The sequence below is a fragment of the Spermophilus citellus genome (genome assembly GCF_964194105.1).
Source record: "Spermophilus citellus genome assembly, chromosome: 3".
Classification (NCBI taxonomy): Eukaryota; Metazoa; Chordata; class Mammalia; order Rodentia; family Sciuridae; genus Spermophilus; species Spermophilus citellus.
In genome coordinates, this window is record NC_138184.1 from 226,399,717 (window position 1) to 226,422,434 (window position 22,718).

Here is a 22,718-nt window from a genome sequence, read left to right on the forward strand (position 1 = left end):
TACACCCTGCTAGGTGGCTTGGAGGGGCCAGGGGAGGTCGGTGGGTTCCCTGGTGGGCACTGAGCAGGTCAGCGGGGCCCTCCTCAGGCCCCCAGCCCCCAGCACATCCCACCCAGGAAACCCCTGCTCAGGACTGTGGTCTAGCCTGGCGGTGGCTGCATGTCTTCTCTCCTGTAGCACTGAGCACACTTGTCATTTGCCAGGCGTGAGTGGCAGAAGACATCTGGGGTGAGCAGATAGGTGAGAAGGGGGCTTGGAGAGACTGGCTGGATGAGTATGTCACTGAGGGCCACACACTGGGTTCAGCATTCAGGAACATCACCTCCAATCTTCAGGCCCGCCCTTGATGCCACTGTCCCTGCTCCGTAGACGGAGATTTCTGTCCAGGAAAAGAGAAGTCACCTGCCCAGGGCCAGGCAGAGCTGCTCCTCCACCAAAAGTTCTCATGGGGATCTGGGACAACCACCTCTTGGATGCTGACACCTGCCTCCACCGGCTCGTGGGCATGAGTGACCTTATAGGTGGGGAGACATGAAAGTGGGGCGGCAGGAGAGGAGCAATGGCCCTGCACCTCGTCCGTGCAGGGGAACAGCTAGCTCCAGAGGGGACCTGAGGTGGCAGCTCAGCTCCTCTGGCACCTGTGACCTGCTCAACAGAGAAAGGAACCCTTAAGAACTACAGTGACTTTCCAAACGACACAGGACAACCAAGGGACTAGTTATCCATCATGGTCGCTCGCTGTTCGGCTGAAAGAGGAACCTCTGGGAACAGGAGCTGGTCCCGCGTGGCGAATCCTGAGAAGTCAAACCCCGACGCCGCGTTCCACTCGGTGCGTGGGCACCGGGCGGGAGGCTGCGCGCTGGCACGGGCTCTGGCGCCACCTGGCGGCCCCCTCAGGACCAACCCAGGCACGTTCTCTTGGACCCAGGCCCCATCTGCTCTCAGAACGCTGGAGGCCACAGGCCCTTGTGTAAGTGACAGGTCACCACGTGGTGATTGAGGGGAACCTTGGGAGGCACGAATAGGCCAGCCACGCACGTGACGCATGCACGCAAATCTTTTGGGCCCTACTTCTTGTAATTTTAGCAAAATGAGGAAAGTTTAGAGTTAAATCAAGTTACTGGAGACTTAAGAAAGAGCAGTTCCTGCCAGGTGCGGCAGCACAGGCCTGTAATCCCAGCCACTGGAGAGGCTGAGGCAGGAGGATTGCAAGTTCAAGGCCAGCCTTAGCAATTCAGTAAAGCCCTAAACAACCTAGTGAGACCCTGTCTCAAATAAATAAATAAATAAAAAGGGCTGGGGATGTGGCTGCATGAGGTGGCACCCCTGGGTTCAATCACCAGGACTCCTCCCCCCAAAAAGAAAGAGCAGCTCCTACCTCCTCACTCCCAGCTCCCCAGGCAGGACCCCTACTCCTGAGGCCGATGCCTTACTGGTCCTGGCATCCCTAGAAGCTGATTCACAGCTCTAGCTCTTTCATTTTAGGGTTTCCTTCTGACCATGAAAGAGTGGGTTTTGATCTTCATGAACTGGAACTTCCTGCTTCTTCCTTCTGCCAGGTAATTTCCACCCTCTCCCAAGTCTGGGGATTGAACCCAGGGCCTCTCCCACTTAGCTATATCCCCAGCATGCGTGCGCTCTCTCTCTCTCTCTCTCTCTCTCTCTCTCTCCTCTCCTCTTCTCTCTCTCTCTCTCTCTCTCTCTCTCTCCCCTCTCCCCCCTCTCTCTCTCTCTCTCTCCTCTCCTCTCCTCTCCTCTCCTCTCCTCTCCTCTCCTCTTCTCTCTCTCTCTCTCTCTCTCCTCTCCCTTTCTCTCTCTCTCTCTCTCTCTCTCTCTCTCTCTCTCTCTCTCTCTCTCTCTCTCTTTCTCTCTCTCTCTCTCATCTTTTATTTTGAGACAGGATCTGGCAGAATTGCCCAGGTTGGCCTTGAACTTGCAATCCTCCAGGCTCAGCCTCCCAAGTCTGGGATTACAGGTATGTGCTGTTCTACCTGGTACCTAGTAAATTTTTATTTGGAGTTAGATCAGTTTTCATCATCGATATTGGTAAATTCAGGAAACTACTATTCAAAAACAAGCCATCGACTATATATGAGGATTATTGTTTCTTTCTGCCTTAACTTTTTTGTTACTCTGGATTTGATGATTGTCTTGTGTTTTCTTTTGTTTAGTTTGACTTGTGATCTGCATCTTTAAGCTCATGTTGAAGCTTATGATAAGGGTGATTTTCTCCAGTTCTCCAGGTCGGGGTCCTCAATCCTGGCCCCTCTCTACAATGTCAGAGGCAGGCACAAGTCAGCATCCAGGCAGAACAGGACCCAAATAAAATTTAGGTTCAGATCAGAAACTGCCTGAGCTTTCTGTTTGGCATAAAGGTTTTCTGCAAGTGAGAAGTGGCAGCATGTGCTCTTGGGCTGGGTCATCTCTTGGAAGGCAGGAGCCATGCCTCTCTCACTTCCCTCCACTGCCTGGCTGGCCGGGTGCCCCAGGCATCGGTGCCTGCCCAATACACACATGCAGAGAAGCTGCCCGGTATGGATTGAATCTTATCCCCTCAAAGATGCCAAAGTCCTAACTTCTGGTACCTGTGAACCTGACCTCATTTGGAAGCATGATTCCAAATGCTACATATGATTAAGATGTGGTCATGAGGGGGACCCTAATCCAATGAGACTAGTGTCCTTATGAAGAAGGGAAACTTGGCAGCAGAGACAGACAGCTCTCAGTGAGACTGCCATGTGCAGATTGCAGCGATCGGCCACCAGCCAAGGATCCACCAGAGAGAGCTGGAGAGAGGCCTGGAACAGATCTCTCCCTGGCGCCCTCACAGGAAGCATGGTCCTGTCAACACCTGAATCTCAAACATCTGATTTCCAGAACAGGAGAAAGCAAATCGCCGTTGTTCGAGCTGTTGTGTTGAGACAGTGTACTTCGGCTGCTCCAGCTTGCTGATGCATTGCTTGGGTGTGCCACCTGTTTGCTGCTGCCTACCTGCACTCTATTGTCTGTCCGTCTCTCTACCATAGCTGTTTCCAGCTCAGCTGCAGGGGGCAGCATCAGTGGGACTGGAGCCAAGGGTCTCTCTGACCTGAGACCTGTGGGTGCACACAGGACGAGAGCTCTCAGATGGCATCTCCAGCCCGTATGCCCCAAACACAAAGGACATCATGAGAGACGCAAAGGGGTGCAAGCCACCTCCTGTGGGGACCAGGACTGACACCCAGCTTGGATTTGCAAAGCCTGGGCCTCCATCCATTTGTGTCATGCAGCAATGACCGCAGCACAGGTAAGAGCCTCGACAGGTGCCACCGCTGGGACCCCCACCTGGAACAGGACGGCCTGGGCTTCTTAATCACAGGCCCAAGGTCGTGCTGAAGTGAGGAGGGCAGACGCTGACTGGGGGTCATAGGAATCAGGAGCTTCTGGCCCTTAGTGAGAGGACTCGGGGGTGCTGCAAGCCCTCTAGTGTTTGGGCCCCGCACCTGTCCTGTTGGAGCCCAAGGTTGCTGCCTGGGGAACACAGGACTGGGTGTCCTCTGTCCTTCCTTGACTCTGCCTCCTCTCTGGCCAGTTTCTTCCCTGAGGAAGGACAAACAATTCTTGTACTCCCCAAGTCCTTGCCAATTTGGTGTCATTTACATCCGAAGTCTTTTAGGTTATTTAACTTGTAAATTTCCCTCAATAATTCCAGCTACATTACTTTCAGAGTCCTGATTACGGCATTTAAATTTTTTAGTATTCCACGCACCGCGCTCCAGGATGTGTGGGTGCAGCCTTCATCAGGGCAACCAGAAAGCAGCCACCCTCTCTGTCGGCCACGCTTCCTGGCATCTGGGGGAGCAGCTCCTGGGGAGGGGCCCAGAGGAAGTGGGGTGACTGAAGGGGGACCCTGCCTCAGTGCTCGGTGGCCCAAGGCCAAGGACTGTGCACAGCGGTGCACTTCCCCACGCTGGGTCCAGCCCTCCTGGGTGCAACCTACGTCGTGGCCATCTGTGGGAGACACACAAGGTCACACTTCCTGGCTGCAAACCCTGCGAGCCAGCTATGGTCCCCTCGCTCCCACCCAGCTTCCTCCCCTGTGGGCCTGGCCTTCGTACCCAGCAGGAGCTCGGTGGAAGGCAGGTGTCCCTGTGGCTCCCTCCCACCCTCACGCCCATCTCAGGTGGCAGTCACCTTCCTCAGGGCACTATCCCTTCAGGGCAGCTGCGTGCCCCCTTGTCGGTGGCTTTAGTTCTCACGGGGGCTGTAATTGCACGGTCTCCACCTTCAGGCCTGCAGAGGCCACTACGTCCCGCCGTGGCTGTTCTCGGCCTGGCTCACCCAGAACGGCTGGCCACTGCCTCTCCTCCCCTCTCTGCCTCTCTATGTTCCTTCTTGCCAACTGCTGTGTCACAAACCACTTCAAACATACTGTCACATGATCACTTTTTCTGCTCCGGGTTCCATAGGTCAGGAATTCAGGTGGAGTGAAGAGAGGAGAAGCAAAGGAGTGGTCTCTGCTTGTCTGGGTCTGGACCCTGCTGGGAAGACGGGCAGGTGGGGAGGATGGGGCTGCCGGGGCAGGAGCATCCGAGCTCCATCTCTCACAGACGGTCTGGCAGTCGGGACTGTCAGCCAGAGCCCTGCATATGGCCTCTCCTCGGGCTCCCTTTGCAAGGCTGGTTCGGGCTTCCTCACGGCATGGTGGCCAGTTTCCCAGAGCACCCCGAAGACAGCACTGTCAAGCCTGTGGTGTGTTTGCTCTGCGCCTCAGCAGCCACAGAGCATCAGCCTTGATCAAGGGCCAGGGCTGCTGCTGCGGCCCTCTCACACCTAGCTGCACCCAGGCTGCAGGAGTCTGCAGAGACCCAGCCCCTAGTCACTGGCTTCCAAGCGGAGGCCTGGGAGGGCATGAACTGATGGAGCCTCCCACAAGGGCTGGTCCCATAGCCTCCAGGGAGGTCGGGAGAGTGAGCTGCAGTCATTTTTTGCTTCTGGAGGGGGAGGTGAGTTTTGCCTGAAGAAAGGTTCTCCAGCTTTTCCTACGTCTATGAAGAGTTGTCCATGACGGTAGAAGGAAAAGGGTCAGGTGCGTCCAGAGGAAGGTTCAGCTGACAGCTGGGGAAAACTGGCTTCTGACTATCTATGGGGACTGGTGGGATTGGGAAGCCCTCCCCACACCCCTGCAGTAGCAGATGCAATTGACTGCAGTGCACATTTTTTCCTTCTTTTTTAATAAAGAGGCTTACTTTGGCTCACAGTTCTGTTCCACAGTCAAGGGGCTGCATCTGGTGACGCCCTTCTTGCCGGCAGAAACCTGAGAAAGTGCAGGGCATCCCATGGCAAGAGACAGGAGTGTGCATGTGCTCTGCTCTCTCTCCCTCTTCTTATCCATTGTTTTCTTTCTTTCTTTTCTTTTTTTTTGGTGGAAATGGTATGTTTGATAAAAGTTGAATATTGCCTTTAGCTGAAATTTCAAAAACCGTTTTAGAACATTTTAATAAAAATAACAAGTGAGAAAAGACAGACTAAACGTTGGGAGTATACAAAGGACATCTTCCTTTGTCATCTTTAAGTTCAAATTAATATTAATGGACTTAAAAAGAAGAGCAATAAAGAGTGGCACACACTGTAATCCCAGCCACTCAGAGGCTGAGGCAGGAAGATCGCAAGATCAAGGCCAGCCTGGGCAACTTAGCAAGACCCTAAGCAACTTATTGAGACCCTGTCAAAAATGAAAAATGAAAAGGGCTGGGGATATAGCAGTGGTAGAGTGCTCTGGGCACAATTCCTAGTACTGGGGGAGGGGGAAGCAATACAGATGAGAGACAAAATCAGTGCAAATTATTCTGACATGGAGAAGCAAATTATAACAAAAAAACTTTCATCTCATACAAAAAGCAGTAATTGATTCAGGAGAAATGATACATTTTGAATAGAATCAGTGAATAGGCTTTTGGATTGTTTGATAATCCAATTAGTGAATCATGAAACGTTGGAAAAGAATGTAACTAACTTCTTTGCTAATTTGACATGAAATACTGTCATTGATAAAGATAAAATAACATGCAAGAGCCCAATAATAGGGCTCAGCAAAAATAAAAGCAAACTCGGAAATGCATTGGACTCTTACAACTCATATCCGAAACTCAACAGATATTTCTCCAAACTTGAACATAATATTTAAAATATACAATAATTATGACCAACATTGGGCATAAGGCTGTATTGGCCCCATTTGGAAGCAGGATCTCTGCATTTGTGAGATGCCATCATCAGGGTGGGTCCTAACCAAACGTGCCAGTGTCCTCATAAAGAAGAGAAACTCCAGAGACCCGCTCACAGGGTTCAGTAAGGAACCAGAAGCTACGTACTGATTTGAACATAACAAAGTTTAACAAAGAATTGGACTGGAGTAGTGAGAGATGGGTTACAAAGATGTAATACCCTTTTGCACCTACGGGGCAGCCATCACCTTAGAGCGGAGACAGGAGGGAGTCCCTGTGCTAGGGCTGAGATCCTGACCTTATTGGAGAGATCAGGGCAGAGAATCAGTCACTGAGGTTTCAGAATTTGCTAGAAATCCTCTCTCTAGAGTACCCGAGGAGGGACTGGGGATGTGGCTCAAGCGGTAGCGCGCTTGCCTGGCATGCGTGTGGCCCTGCAACAACAGAACTTGTTGCAAGTCTTCACAGGACAGTACCTACTGGCCACAACCCCCTGTGCAGCTGTTCGAGGGGCGCCATAGTAAGCAGCTGACTGCTAGGAATAAGTGGAGCCGATGCTGCAAAGCCACGCGTGCTCTTGGAACTGTCAGATGGGGCAGAAGCCGGATGCCTTGCAGGAGCAGGTGCTACAGAACCCTCGGGTCCCACCCGCGCTTGGCGCTTGCGGAGTGTGCACCAGAAACAGGAAGAGAAACCCTTGCTCAGCCGGTGCTCCTCCAGCGCCCCCTACCGACAAAGATTAACACAGCAATTGGCAAAGAAGGACTAATGACAGGGTCCAGCTGGATTACAGGGAGCAGGCAATGAGGCAAGAGCTGAAATGCAACAGATGAACAACTAGCTTGGAAGTGAAAGAGACTTTCCTAACTTGATAAATCCCATGCACTGGATAGTCTTTCTTTCCTACCAGGGATTGAACCCAGGGGCGCTCAACCACTGAGCCACATCCCGACCCTATTTTGTATTTTATTTAGAGACAGGGTCTCACCGAGTTGCTTAGTGTTTCGCTTTTTTGCTGAGGCTGGCTTAGAATTTGTGATCCTCTGGCCTCAGCCTCCTGAGCTGCTGGGACTACAGGCATGCGCCACTACGCCCGGCTAAAACTATCTAATTTTTCTGATTAAGATTATCATCATTTGAAGAGTAAATCAGAGTCCACAGTGAAAAGCTATTAAAAGTATTATATATAGGGGTTGGGGTTGTGGCTCAGCGGTAGAGTACTTGCCTAGCACGTGCGAGGCCCTGGGTTGGATCCTCAGCACCACATAAATAAATAAATAAATAAAGATATTGTGTCCATCTACAACTAAAAAATAAAAAAATAAAAAGTATTATATACAATATGTGTATGTGTGTATACATAGTGTGTGTGTGTATGTATATATATAAAACTTGAATGTCTAGCAGCATTCAATAAATGTTGCTTTTTTGGTGCTAGGGATTTTTTTTAGGACAAGAGTAAGATTATTTTATTTTTAAATTGTTTTAATTTGTTCTTTTTAAATATAGATGACAGTACAGTATATTTTCACATATTATACATACATGGAGTATAACTTATTCTAATTAGGATCCCAGTCTTGTGGATGTACGTGATGTGGAGTTTCACTGTGGCCTATTCGTATATGAACATACTTATGTCTGATTCATTCTATTGTCTTTCCTATTCCCATCTTCCCTATCTTCACTTCATTTCCCTTTGTCTAATCCGATGAACTTCTATTCTTGCCCCCTTCTTATGTGTTAGCATCCACATATCAGAGAGAATATATGACCTTTGGATTTTGGGGGGGGATTGGCTTATTTCACGTAGCATGCTAGTCTCTAGATCCATTCATTTTCTGGCAAAAAATCATAAAGTCATTATTTTTTATGGCTGAGTAATATTCCAATGCATTTATATACTACATTTTCTTTATCCATTCATCTGTTGAGGGCAACTAGGTTGGTTCCATAGCTTGGCTATTGTGAATTGAGCTGCTATAAACATTGATGTGGCCACATCACTGTAGTGTGCTGATTTTAAGTCCTACTGAGAAATGGGATAACTGGGTCAAATGGTGGTTCCACTCCAAGTTTTCTGAGGAATCTCCACACTGCTTTCCACAGTGGTTGCATGAATCTGCAGTCCCACCAGCAATGTATGAGTGTACCTTTCCCCCCGACATCTTCGCCAACAGTTATTATTACTTGTATTCTTGAAAGTTGCCATTCTGACTGGAGTGAGGTGGAATCTCAGTGTAGTTTTAATTTGCATTTCTCTAATTGCTAGAGATGTTGAACATTTTTTTTTCATGTTTGTTGACATTTGTAGTTCTTCTTCTGTGAAGTGCCTGTTTAGTTCCTTTACATGTTTTATTGTGTTATTTGGTTGTTTTTTATGTTAATTTTTTGAGTTCTTTATATGTCCTGGAGACGAATGCTCTGAGGTGCAGGTGGTAGACATTTCCTCCCACTCTGAGATTGTCTTCGTGTTCTGGATGGTTCTCTTTGCTGTGAAGCAGCTTTTTTCTCAATACCGTCCCATTTACTCATTCCTGATTTTCCTTCTTGTGCCTTAGGAGTCTGTTGAGGAAGTCAGTTCCTACGCCGACATGATGGAGATTTGGGGCTACCTTTTCTTCCAGTAGGTGCAGGGTCTTTGAGTTGAGCTTTGTGCAGGGTGAGAGGGGTTAACTTTCATTCTGCTACAGATGGATTTCCAGTTTTCCCATTGGTGCTAGACATTGAATCCAGGGGTGCTTTACCATTGAGCTACATCCCAAGTTCTCTTTCTTTTTCTTTTTTTATTTTGAGACCAGGTCTTGAGACTGAACTTGCCATCCTCCTGCCTCAGCCTCCTGAGTTGCTGGGATTGTTAGGTGGCCTCCACTGCACCCAGCTTGTTGCACATATTGAAATATATATCCTGACTCCTCTGCTAGATTATAAGGGGTAGGTCAAGGATAGATAAAGAACTCAAAAAATTTAACATTAAAAAAACAACAACCAAATAACACAATCAAATGTGTAAAGGAACTGAACTGGCTGTGGGGGGGGGGGGCACGGAGACCTCCCTGAGGCAAACCCCTTTCTGGACAAGGACCCTGAAACCCAGGGAGGCAAGACCATGCTGGTGTCATGTTTGAGTCCAGGGTGGAGGTAGGGATGGACCCTCCTTCACCGGCTGACCCGGGTGGCTCTGATCAGGGTCCCTCCGCTCCTCCCCATTCTTGGCTTGGGAAGGTGCATGTTGACAGCAGATGGGGAGAGTGTTGGAGACATGTCACCACAGACTAAAGGAGGTGCGGCTTTTCACAAGGCTAACAGGGGCATCTCCTGGGCTGGGGCTGGGGCTCAGGGGTAGAGTGCTCGCTTAGCACATGTGGGGCACTGGGTTCCATCCTCAGCACCACATAAAAATAAATGAATAAGATAAAGGTGTTGTGTCCATCTACAACTTAAAAATATATTTAAAAAAGGGGGAATCTAGGGCTGGGATTGTGGCTCAGTGGTTGAGCACTCGCTTCTCACATGGGAGGCCCTGGGTCCCACCCTCAGCACCACATAAAACAAATAAATAAGTTAACAAACAAACAAATAAAAGTATTGTGTCAAACTACAACTAATAAATAAATAAATATTTAAATATTTAAAGGGAGGGAAATCTCAGATGCACCCCCCCACCCCCCATCCCCCCCCATCACACTAAATTAGCCTGACAATCAGCAGCAGGCCCAGGGTCAGGGGCCTGACAATAGGTACCCCGAGGGGGAATTAAAAGCAGGAACTTGAATGTTTTGAAAATAGTTTTCACTTAATTTAAGATTATGGCAACACTTTATACCTCACCAACTGAGTGTGAAGATGTGCATTTCCCAGTTCCCCCGAGCCTCGTCAACCTTGAATATTATCAGATATTAAACCTATGCCAAGTTAATAGCAGGCAAATGATTTATCATTGTTAATCTGTGTCTCCTTCGTTACTAGGGGGCATGAGAATCTTTTAAATGTTCATGGGTCGCTTTGGCTTTTGCGTGAATTCCTGTGATTATTAGTTACTGTTGGTTCTTCTTTTAAGAACTTCTTTAAGCTTTTTACAGAACATTTTACTAATGGGTGGCAGCCTAGCAGCAGATCACGGAGCTCATGCCAGCACATAGTAGCTGCTGAGTAGACACTTATCAGACTAATGAACGGTCAGCAAGGGTCTGGCTCGGACTGCTGTGTCATGTTCTCTTTCTAGTACTGGGGATTGGACCCGGGGGGACTCTACCATGGAATACATACCCAAGCCCTTTTTATTTCTTCTTTTGAGACAGGATCTTGCTAAGTTGCCAAGGCTGGCCTTGAACTTGTGATCCCCCTGCCTCAGCCACATCCCATCCCCCAGGAACCTAGGATTACAGACCAGCACCACCCTGCCCAGCTGTCCTGCCTCTCCCCCCTCTGGATTCTGGACTTGTGGAAGCCACCATGGAGGTAGGGTGTGGTGTGATGTGCACTATTCGCCTCTGCCGAATCCTACTCAGCTAAGGTCATGTAGCAAAGGTCTCAGGAAACACCGGGAAGGGTTTGCCTTGCAGAACTGGGAACTATTAAATCCTACTAATGCTTCGTTTGGGCTGTGATCCAACACAAGTTCTGAATCTCACCAGCAGAGAGAGCCCTAAAGTCAGAGTGATCTGGAAGTGGTGGAAATACCATGTTCAGAGTTTGGGGCAATCTTGTATCTCAACAATTTTCAATTTCCCACCTAAAAGTTTTCCTCACAAATTTAAATAGCCACAAATAATGCAACTGGAAGGTTGGTGTAAATATTAATATTTTAAAATAACTATTTCGTTACCCTTGGATATGTGTTCAGTGAAATCTAGATGCATAGCAATTTAATTCCCACCATTTAAAACTATCTAAGTTCTTTAACCATCTCCCTTTTTTTCATAAATCTGTCTTTCCATCCACTTCCCTCATAAAATTTTACCTAATATACATTACATTTGAAAGTCTTATGAATTATCCCCATCATACTTTTAGCAACAAAATATGTTTCTAAGCCAGGCCTGGTGGCACATAATCCCAATGGCTTGGGAGGCTGAGGCAGGAGGATCATGAGTTTAAGGCTAGCCTCAGCAACCTAGTGAGGCCCTGACTCAAAAAGAAAAAAATAAAAAGGACTAAGGGATGTAGCTCTGTGGTAGAGCACTCCTGGGTTCAACCAAGCATCGCCAAAAATAAATAAATAAATAACATATACCGGTTTGAATGTTATAATTTGTAATTTAAGGAAATGGTATCCTATGATCAGAGGTTTCTAAATGCTGAAAAGTTTCTTTGGTTAGAATTTTCACTGCCATTATTAGTAACATATTAGTAATACATTTGGTAACATATTAGTATTTAGTATATTAGTATACAGTATCCCATGTTAGTAATATATTTGATTAAAACCATATAAATATGTGACAGATTTTAATAAATAATTGTAATAGTAAGTTTTTATGGGTCCTGCAGGGTGTTTTGGGGTTTATTTTTTGTTTTGGTCCTGCAGCTCTTAATGAGGTGAATGAAGTTTTTATTTTCCAATCAGTTTATGAGTCTGTGTGCTGGAATAAGGTGCATTATTACACCAGTTCTGCTTCTCCTTTTATTATTGTTACAGATGTGGTGGTGAGATGTATTTTTTCACACAGATAAGTTAAAGGGAACAGAAGGTATTTTGGGGGGATATGGCAGACTGAACTCAGGGGCACTCACCCTCTGAGCCACATCCCTATTTTGCATTTTATTTAGAGACAGGGTCTGAGTTGCTTAGCACCTTGCTTTTGCTGAGGCTGGCTTTGAACTTGTGATCCTCCTGCCTCAGTCTCCTGAGCTGCTGGGATCACAGGCGTGCACCACTGCGCCTGGCAGAACAGAAGCTTTTTTACAGCAGTGCCATACAATTTTTTGCACCCTTACATGTCAAAAGTCATACCATGATCCACTGTTACCCTGTGTATATACATATTTTTTTTTTCTTTTTTCCTTTTTCTCTGTGCCTGGGATGGAACCCAGGCACATGCTAAGCGCATGCTCTGTCACTGAGCTACACCAACAGCCATTAGCAATACTTTTTGATGATTGGCTGAAGGCCAGTTCTTGCTGCTCCTCTTGGTTGGGTGTGGTTAGCCCAGCATCAATCCTGCTCTCCGGAGACTTCCACTGGTCACGTGTGCCTCCTCCTCTGCCAGCTGCTTCCTTCTGGGAGGAAGCACGTGCGGGCAGAAGGCTCGGGGTCTGCTGCACTCCTGTCCAATCCATGCCGTGCAAAGAAAAGCTCCACAAAGTGCTCAAACCCACTTTTCCAGGTGAGGTTTTGTTTAGCGGCAGCCGTACTGTCTCGCATCTATTGGTTCATAAACCTGTTCATGCAGACACCTGGCTTCTGTTCAGGTGACCCCTGTGATGTGGTGGGCTGGGTGGCTCTTCCCAGGAAGGCCGGGGTGGTTGGTCTGTGGCACAATCAGGGAGCAGGGACAGAAGTGAGCAGGTGTGCAAGCTGCTGGTGCCAGGGACAACAAGTTGCTTCTGCTAAGGAACTCAAGGCCAGTTCCCGCCAGGTCCTGCTGGGTCACCAAAGCCAGGCAGGGACTGACTGGCTGCCACTCTTCCTGTTCTTCCCATATAAACCGTCACAAAAGATCCTCCGTTCCTTGAGATTCCTGACTCCGATCCTTGACCCCTAAAGGTCCAACTCAGACACAAACTTTCACAGAGCAGGAAAGAGGAGCAGCGAACGTCAGGGGAGGCCTCCCGACCAGCATCGCGAGAACCCCGGATGGCTTTGCCAGCTCGTGCTCCCCTGCCTCCTCCTCCTTCCTTTTCTTCTCTCCCCTTCCTCCTTTTCCTCCTCTTCCTCCTCCTCCTCCCTCTTTTGTCTTTGAAAAAGGCAGGTGGTCGGTAGGGTAGAGAAAAAGATTTCTCCATGGGCACCAAGAGTCCTGGAGATTCGTACCTTTGGTCCACTCATTCTTCTTAGGATCCTTAGTTTGAGCGACTTAGCAGGACACCATCTCAAAATAAAAGGAGGTCTGGGGATGTAACTCAGTGCTAGAGAGCTTGCCTCACGTGCTTGGGACCTGGCGGTCCCTAGTAGTGCCAATAAAAAGAAAGAAAAAGAAATCATTTTAAACCTCCATCTTTGTTTCAGTCAGTTTTTCCTACCATGTGATCAAAAGACCCAACAAGAACATTTAGAAGAGGGAAGTTCTGCAGGGGCTATGGTTTCAGAGGTCTCAGCCCATAGATGGCCAACTCCATCCTTCGGGGCCCAAGGTGAGGCAGAACATCGTGGCAGAGGAGTGTGGGGGAGGCAAGCAGCTCAGGACATGGCACCAGAAGCAGAGAGAGACTAGGCTCAGCTCAGGACCCACCTCCTGCAGCCACAGCCTACCTGCCTACAGTTACCACTCAGTTAATCCCTATCCAAGCATTAACGCACTGATTAGGTCACGGCTGTCATAACAGGAGCTTCTGGGGGACATCTCATACCTAAACCATAGCACTTTATTGTCCTGTGTCTCTGTTCCAGCAGGCAAGTTTGTATTCTATGAAAATTTAAATGGCCAATGATATGTCCACTTGGTGAGACATTAGGCAGCTGTTGAAATTTTATTCATGGAGGTATGAAGTAATATTTAGAAACAATATGTCTTAATTTTTTAAGAGGAACAAAGTTGCCCATTAGGATGATTATTATTTAAGAAGAACTTTTATTAGAAAACTCTAGAAAGCTTCACATAAACATGCTCGTAATGGTTCTTGGTGAGGTAATGAAACACTGGGAGATGCACATTCATTCTCTCATTTTATTATCTGAAAACATGGGCTGAGACTCAGCTCAGGGCTGAGCCCTTGTCTGATTGATGTGTGCAAGGTCCTGGTTTCCATTTCCAGCACCGAAAAGAAAAAGTCTTAATAATGGAAAAATAAGGAAAAAAATCATCCGATAGTTTCCCCCAAGCTATTCAGCCAGTCTCCCCCTGGTGCAGCAGGTGAGATGGGCTCTGGCTGGTGGACAGGGAAGCTGCTCTCCAGCTCTCACCCGAGGCTACAAGACCATGATGCTGACAGCAATTCTGACACTAACATGCACCTCTCAGACCCACTCCTTGGTGGGTGACACACTGGGCACCTGCCACGTCAGGGTGAAGTCTAGTGGCTTCAGCAGTTCAGTGATCAGTGCCTTCAAGACAAGTAGGCACGACTTGGGGAGGAGGCAGGATGCGGAGGGGGAAAGAAGGGGACATAGCAAGAGATCATGGGCTACAGCGGCACCTCGGGTGACTTCTGGTTGACCCAGGTGCTACTGGTTGCCTGTTCTACGTTCATCTCCACTTCCTTGTCAGGGGGTAAGATCACCAGGGGTTGCTTTGTTTTGCTTTAGGGGGTGGGAAATGATTTCCCAAGGTCTCTTGCAGCCAGGAGTGGCTCCTCAGCATTTTTCTGGGCAGTCAGATGTGGGAGGAAGTTGAAGGGGTGGGGCTTCTAGACAAGCCATTATTTTTCTGATGAAGATGGACAGACTTGTTTGCCACAAGTTTTCTCTTCTTTGTTCTTGCCCCGTCTTGTCTGGACCACAAACAGAACGCTGGAGATGCAGCGGCCAGCTTTTGTCCAAGACATGGAATGCCAATGTCTTGGCTGGGCACAAGATCACGAGCCACCACACAGCTTTGTAGATTCAAACAGCAGTTCTTTATTCCCAAACTCACACCGGCCTCTACACACGTTCTGGGGAAATCCAGTTCTGCTGCCGCCCAATTCACCTACTCCACGAGGCTTTCTTTTCCAATACTTTCTGAATCTCACGAGAACTCAACGGGAACTCAAGCAGCAGGAACGCCCTATTCCCAGCAGCAATAATCTTCAACCTCCAACTTCCCTAAAACCCATATTGTCTTAAACCGGGAAGCCTTAAACTCAAGGAGCGGGATACATCCTCAAACCTGATCAGCTCTAAACCCGGATCCGCCCTGGTCCTTGAGCAAGGTCACCTTACATGCAATGTCAACAGCGAAATTCCAAGGCAAGTCCATTTAACATGGGGTTCGCTGGCAAGGAAATTTCGATACATCATTCCTACTTGGCAATGGCCCTCAGCAATGGAAGCCTGAAAAGATAAGCGTATCAGGGTTCCCAGAGAGACGGCCAGCGGAGCGTGTGAGAAGGGGGCTCTAGGAGGAATTGGTTCACTTGATCAGGGAGGCTGACCTGTGCCAGAATGGGCGGGTAGGCCCTCTGCCAGCTGAATGGTGGAGAACCACCCAACGGTGGAGTCCAGGAGAGTCCGAGTCAGGGAAGCTGACACTGCAGCCCCATCTGGGGCCAAAGGCCTGAGCCCCAGGGCGGCACCGGCCAGGTTCCAGAGTTCAAAGCTGAAGAACCTGTAGTTCTGATGCCCAAGGGCAGGAGCAGAGCACCCCTCCTGCTCTGAAAGGGAGAGTGAGAACAAGAGTCCCTCAGGCTGTGACCTGGGTGTTCTTCCCTCTAAAACTCGGACACTTGGTAACAGAATTTGGAGCTGGGGCCTTAGGAAGGTGATCAGGATTAGCTGAGGCCTCAGGGCGAGGCCCCCCTGGTGGCATCTGAACTGGCATGCTTGCACACGAACCCTGAGCCTTCTCAGGACTCTGCACAGTCCTCGTCAGCAAGAAGGCTCCTGCCAGATGTGACCCCTCAACCTTGAACCTCCACCCCAGAGTTTATTCTTTCTAAATCAGCGAGTCTCTGACATTCAGCTACAGCAACAGAGCAGAGTGAGGTGCCTGACCCGCCTTCTCACTTTCCCACTGGGCACCCAGCTGGTGGGATGGCACCTGCCCACACTAGGGCAGCTCCGCCCCACGTGGTCCATCAACGCACACTCATGCTTCTCTGGAAACCCGCTGAAGCTGCACCCAGAAACCGCTTCCCAGCCGTCTGGGTGTGTCCCAGTCTAGTCAAGTTGACACCCAAGATTAACCATCATGGTAAAGTTCTGGGAGAAAAGTAAAACCTTGATTCTCATTCTGATGTAAAAGTGAACTTGTGTTACAGCTTGTATTTAACTCATGAGGAAAACAGGATCTGGAGTCAAGGGAAGTGGAAAAGAGGCGAAAGTGGCTTTTCCAGGGGTGGCAGAGAGACCTCTGGTCTCTACCTAAAAGGGCAGAATCTGCACATTTGTAGGCTGAAGGCTGTGGAACAGAAGCTGCAGGGAACCTCCCTTCCCACAACTGTTCCCTCCCGCCCTCCTGCCATGTAGCCACCTGGAGCTTGTGTCATTGCAGTGGGACAAAGTAGAAGCCCAGGCCTCAGCCAGAGGGAAGGCAGGAAGGGAAACTGGGGAGAGCCCAGAAGGGACTCACACTGGCCCCCACCTGGAGCGGAACTGCTGTCCCCAGTACTGAGTCTCAGGATCTCTATCCACACCCTTTGAAGGACGTGGGAAATACAACCCCCAGGGAAAAAAGGAGAGCTACAGGCCCAGGGAACTTCCCTTACCTACAACTGTTCCCCTGCCACCTCTGCCCCCCCCCCCCAATGAGCCCACCACCAGCAACTGACAGAGTTCCTCCTATGACCTGGCCCCGATAGACCCTATAAAACCCAGACCCTTGTTGTAGCCCAGCGCCATTTTCTCCTTGAAAATGTGCCCCTCTATTGTTTAATTAGCATCACGGATCCCTTGAGGTCTATCTCCATTTCTTTCTCTTTCTGTTTTCTCCCTCATTTGCTTTCATTTTGTGCCAAACCTAGGAGTTCAGGGCTCTTTACCCCTCCCGTCCTAACAAACCTCTACCACTTTTTCATATTTCTCTCCCACTTCTCTCTCTCTCTCCACCTTATACTCAAAGGTTAATGACAGTCATGTTTAAATGGCCGATGAGACCTGGAAAGTGACCGTTGATCATCCAGCAATACTGTGGCTCTCTGAGGCGGGGGAAGCCCCAAGCCATGATTAGCATGGCTGAATTCCCAGATGGACTGTCCCCTCCCCTTTCTACATTACACTCAAAGAAGGAGGACCGTCCTTCTCTCCATGTCCACTATAGCTCAACAGTGGCCAGGGCAAAACCTGAAATCAACCCCAGTCCTGGGATAGATCTTTGCTGCCTTGCTGCCACGTAGATAGAGCAAGGACCCATATCGGGTGCTTTGTGGTGTTGTAGGCATCCTCCTTCTAACCCTGTCTGCTCCAGTTCCTTCCTTCCCTCTGGATTCAGACCTCCGGGTCAGAGGCTGCCTTCCACCATTTTGTTCCCGTATGCAACACCACCCTTCTCATTCTTCAGGGCGGTCACATCCCTTCCAGTCTCCCTTCAGAGGTGCCCTGCCCAAGACCCTGGCCTTCTGGCTCATCTGGACCTGAGGGGGTCTTCCACCAATGGGGTTTCAGGAGGGCATGCCCTCTCATTATGCAGTGGAACTCTGTCCAGGACGGGAGTCATCAAGGGACATGTCAATGTAGCCCCTACCCTGGTCAAACTGTCCCACATGGGGGCAAACAGTCATCCTAGGGGATCCCCCTTAGGTTGTCTCATTAAAAAAAATTGCACCCAGATCTGGCCACAGTCTAAATTAGATCACCTAAGTCGATAGCCCAAATTCAGAATTTGGAACCTCTGACCCCCAAATCCTCCAAGACTTAGACAATTCCTCCAACGAAATGGCAAATGGCCTGAGGTTCCTTACCTCCAAGCTTGCTTTTACCTCTGCTCAAAGCCCTCATTATGCCAACCTGGCTCTGCTTACAATTAATTCTTGCTGACTCCCATTTCCTTAAACCCCCTAGATCAAGTCCTGACCCCCATCCTTCCTCCTCATTTATTGCCTTCGAAATAGCAGATGAACCCCCACCTTACAAAACCAAGGGGCCTTCTGCCCCATCATCTCAGCCCCCTCCCCAAGCCCTGAATCCCCACTCCCATATCTCCACCTCCCACCACATGGCCTGAAACTCTTCTTCCAAAGCATGTTTCCCCTTGGAAAGTAGCCGAGACTGTGGAGTCCATGCTCCCTTTTCTATTAACAGGTATTTCAAAATGGAGGACAGATTTGGCTCATTTTCTGAAAATTCTACTAAGTTCAGGAAGGATTCATATGTCTGACTCAGGCCTATCACCTTACTTGGGCAGATGTTCACTATATTCTCACTTCCACCTTGACCCCAGTGAACATGCCCATATTTGGCAAGCTGATCTCCTCCATGCTGACCTTCTCCATACCCCAAACTCTTCACCTGGCAAGGAAAAAAACAACAGAAAAATCTGTCTCAATTAGAGTAAAACTACTGCTCATCTGTCCTAGTTCAGGAATACAAATTATTTATTTTCTCTAGTGGGGATATCACCCAGAGCACTAACAGGCTTGCCTCCCGCTTCAAATTGAGGAGAATAATATGAAATCGTGGTCTTAAGAGTATGAGGACCCAAAGGACAAAGGGAAAATGTAATTTTAAAGGCACAACTAGCTGGCAAATGTCCTCCCTTAAATTAAAATAGTTTTCAAGAAGTTAATTAGTGCCAGGCCTAGTGGCACATACCTATAATCCCAGTGGCTCAGGAGGCTGAGTCAGGAGGATCACGAGTTCAAAGCCAGCCTCAGGAGTAGTGAGGCACTAAGCAACTCAGTGAAACTCTGTCTCTAAATAAAATTCAAAATAGGGCTGGGGATGTGGCTCAGTGTTTGAGTTCCATGAGTTCAATTCCTGGTCCAAAAAAAAAAAAAAAAAAAAAAAAAGAAGTTATTTAGTATCCTCCATTCTGACTGAGGCCCCAGACAGAGGTCATGGAAGGACAGGAAGAAACTGCTGACCCCTAGAGGCCCCGGGATGGGGAGCTGTCCCAAAGTCAAAGAGACAGTTTTCTTGGCACAGGTACCCATGTTCTGTTCTCCTTCACTTGTCCTCCAAAGTAATAGTAGGGGATGGCTTAATCACAGTTGAGATAAAGGAGATGCCTAATGATATTCTGCATCCAACCTGGCTTTCTTATCAACTGGGGAAAAAAAACTGGTCTCTGGAGGAAACATACACTACAGGACCACATCTTAAGAGGCTGACTTTATAAAGGAAAAAATATGGTTAAAATGCCCAATGAATGAGGTTTTGCCTCTCAAGCTCAGAAGAACAGCTTCCCTCACTTACTTTCTGCCAGATCAGTCTCTGTCCAAGGCTTGCATTGAAATGTAAATTGCAGGGCTTGCAGAGAACTGATGTGGGGCTGAAGGAAAACGTGTGTCACTTTTAAATCCAAGCCTCCTGTGGCTGGTTATCTTGCCACCCTGCTTTCTTAACAATATCCACTACAGCATAGGGAGGGAAAATGGAATGATCAAGTCTTCTTTACCTAAGGATTTTAGTGCTGTCTCATTCTTTCACTCTAATGTTAGCCAAAAAGTAAACTCTAATAAAGATGTTTTATATGCTCCTTTACTAGAGTAATCAATGACCATGTCATTTTTTAGAACTCTTCATTTTTTTTAGAATTTTTTTAATTCCATATTTTCAAGCTCATGGTTTTATGATGAATTCACATTGGATCTTGTGTGCCTAGATTAAAATATTTTCCTGATCAGTCTTATTTTATCTAACTATAGAGGTTTTTACACTCTGTTTTTGTTCAGGGGCCAATTTTTTTTTTTTAATATTTATTTATTTTTTTAGTTCTTGGCAGACACAACATCTTTGTTGGTATGTGGTGCTGAGGATCGAACCCGGGCCGCACGCATGCCAGGCGAGCGCGCTACCGCTTGAGCCACATCCCCAGCCCTCAGGGGCCAATTTTTAAGGGTTAGCTCTCAAATACGTTAGGAAAATTTCCTCTTTCAACGGATACAAGATCTCTGTCTCCTGTCTGTTTTGTGTATGTGTGCACACCTGCGTACTGTATTGTTGTGTCTACATGTGTGCTTGTGTCCATATGTCATGTACATGGTATCAAATGTGGTATATAGATAAATGCTACATATAAAATCAAGTACTCTTAACTTCTCAAATTCCATAAGGTAATATATTTAAACATTAAATGTGTTTTTATAGATTGGTAAATGGAAAAAGGTTTTAGATTGCTTTGTATCTGTGTCTTTACTGAAACAAGATTACTGAGGGTTATGATTCTAGCTTTGCACTTCTCCCAGGTGAGCTGCAAGACCTGTGGGCCTGCTCCTTGGCTTCCCTCACAGGATGGCCCCCAAACACCAATCTTCACCCTAGTCTCAAATGTAGAAACCCAAACTGCCCCCTGCCCCAAGGCAGGTAGATTCATCAGCCTCTCTGGGCTTGTGGAAGGGTGAAAAAGAACACGAAGAAGCAATTGAACTTATTGATGAAATAGACTTAACCAACAAGCCAAAGAGGTGATATTGAAAGTAGAACAGAAATATAACAAACTCTGCCAAGCATTTTTTTTTCCAGAGGAAGTCATAAAAATCACAGATTTGGGGGTAACAACATTTATCCACCATCCACAAGTGTCTGCACTGCTTGGGGAGGAAGATGAAGAGGCACTGCATTATTTGACCAGAGTTGAGTGACAGATTTGAAGATATCAAATCAGGTTACAGAATAGATTTTTATTTTTATGAAAATCCTTACTTCAAAAATAAAGTTCTCTCCAAAGAATTTCATCTGAAAGAGAGTGGTGATCCATCTTCAAAGTCCACTGAAATTAAGTGGCAATCTGGAAAGGATTTGGTGAAATCTTCAAGCCAAATGCAGAATCAAGCCATGAGGACGAGGCAACATGAAGAACCAGAGAGCTGCTTTACCTGACCACTTTGAGGCAGGTGCAGACGAGTTAGGAGAGGTGACCAAATCCATTGCAGCACTACTTGGTTCCTGATATGGATGATGAAGAAGGGGGAGGAGAAAAAGAAAAAGAAGATGATGATGGTGATAAAGCAGGAGTAGAAGATATTGATGCAGAAGGGAAAGAGGATGAAGGTGAGGAAGATGAAGATGATGATGAAGGGGAGGAAGGAGAGGAGGAGGAAGGAGAAGATGACCAATTGAACATTGATGGATTCCAACCTTTTTTCTTTCTTTTTTAAAATTCAGTCCCTGGGGGCAAGTTGCAGTCTTTTCCTTCCCTCCCCCCTTGTGCTCAGTCGCCCTGTTCTTGAGGTCTCTTTTCTCAAACCGTGTTTCTCAACTTCTTTTGGGGGGAAATACCTTGAGCAAAGTACAATGGGAAAAGAATCTCTACACCCTTCTGTTCTAAATTCATTTTTATCCCTTCCTGTCTCAAAACAAAAACCTGTATGGAATCCACAGCACCGTGCTCTGTGGGAAAGAAGCCCTTCTGCTCCCTTCTGTGCTGGAAGCTGGAGGGGGCTGGGCCCTGTGGAGTGCATAGAATTCTAGCTTTTCCCTCCTTTCTCTGTATATTGGGCTCAGAGATTACACTGTGTCTCTATGTGAATATGGACAGTTAGCATTTAACAACATGTATCTTCTACTTTTTTGTTTTAAAAAAAAAAACTTGGGGCTGGGTTTGTAGCTCAGTGGTAGAGTGCTTGCCTCACATGTGTGAAGCACTGGGTTCAATTCTCAGCACTGCATGTAAATAAATGAATAAAAAATAAAAATTTATTAGTTTTAATAAATTTAAAATTTAAAAATTATTTTAAAAATTATTTAAAAAATTTAAAAACACTTAAAATATTGGTTAAAGTTTAGCAAAGGGTGGGTTTGAGATGTTTTGGTGGGATAAGTGGGCTTTGTGACAATATGGCTTCTTCTTTGGCATGTTTAATTGTGATGTTTAATGGACATACTTCCTGTTTAAGATGACACTTTTAAAATAAAATCCTCTTCTAATGATGACTTGAGCCTGCCACTCAATGGGAAAACCAGCAGAACTTCTGGGATCTTATTTGGAATTGACCTCTCTCTCTCTCTCTCTCTTTTTTTTTTCCCTTTGGTGGTGCTAGGGATTGAACCCAGGTCCTTGTGCATGTGAGGCAAGCACTCTACCAACTGAGCTATATCCCCAGCCCAAGAATTGTCCTTCTCTATTGTAATTTTGTTTATTTTTAAATTTTCTTTTTTTTTTCACTGTAAAAGAAAGATGATGCTCAGTTTTAAACATTAAAAGTATACAAGTTGCTTTGTTACAATAAAAAAACTAAATGTGTACACACATACACACACAAAAGATTCTATCAGGTGTAATTTATATACAAAGAGTATGAGAGTTTTCAGTTGGGTTTCAATTAAGGTACCATAAAAACATAAAAATGTTTCATCTTACTAAAGTGGAAAAATTTGTCTAAACTCAGAAGTTTTATAAGGATTGTTTCATAATGTGAATTATGAAAAAGAATCAACAGCTAGGAAAGAGATATAAAAAGATTCTAAGTACAGAAGTATATTTTAATATGGAAAATAGAAGAAAAAATTCTGGATGTGAAAGTCTTTGTGTGGTAAAGTAAAAAGTTATAGAATGTCTAAGTAAGTTGCAGAAGGTTTGTGGAGGGAAAATGTCAAAGAGTTTGTGTGTAACTAAG

At 46.9% G+C, this 22,718-nt stretch overlaps 2 long non-coding RNA genes and 1 pseudogene across 3 annotated transcripts in view; 2 read left to right on the plus strand and 1 right to left on the minus strand.

The window, feature by feature from the left end:
* Positions 1-22,718, minus strand: part of LOC308643142 — a 90,014-nt gene that overhangs the window by 56,024 nt on the left and 11,272 nt on the right. The gene's annotated exons all lie outside the window — the stretch shown is intronic.
* Positions 876-2,306, plus strand: LOC308644797. The gene is made up of 4 exons (XR_014021090.1): positions 876-970; positions 1,486-1,559; positions 1,901-1,975; positions 2,172-2,306. It is a non-coding gene; the product is annotated as an uncharacterized lncRNA (long non-coding RNA).
* On the plus strand, positions 20,322-21,260 carry LOC308645328 (protein SET-like; annotated as a pseudogene). Its single transcript has 2 exons — positions 20,322-20,348; positions 20,437-21,260. The product of its transcript is annotated as a protein SET-like (transcript).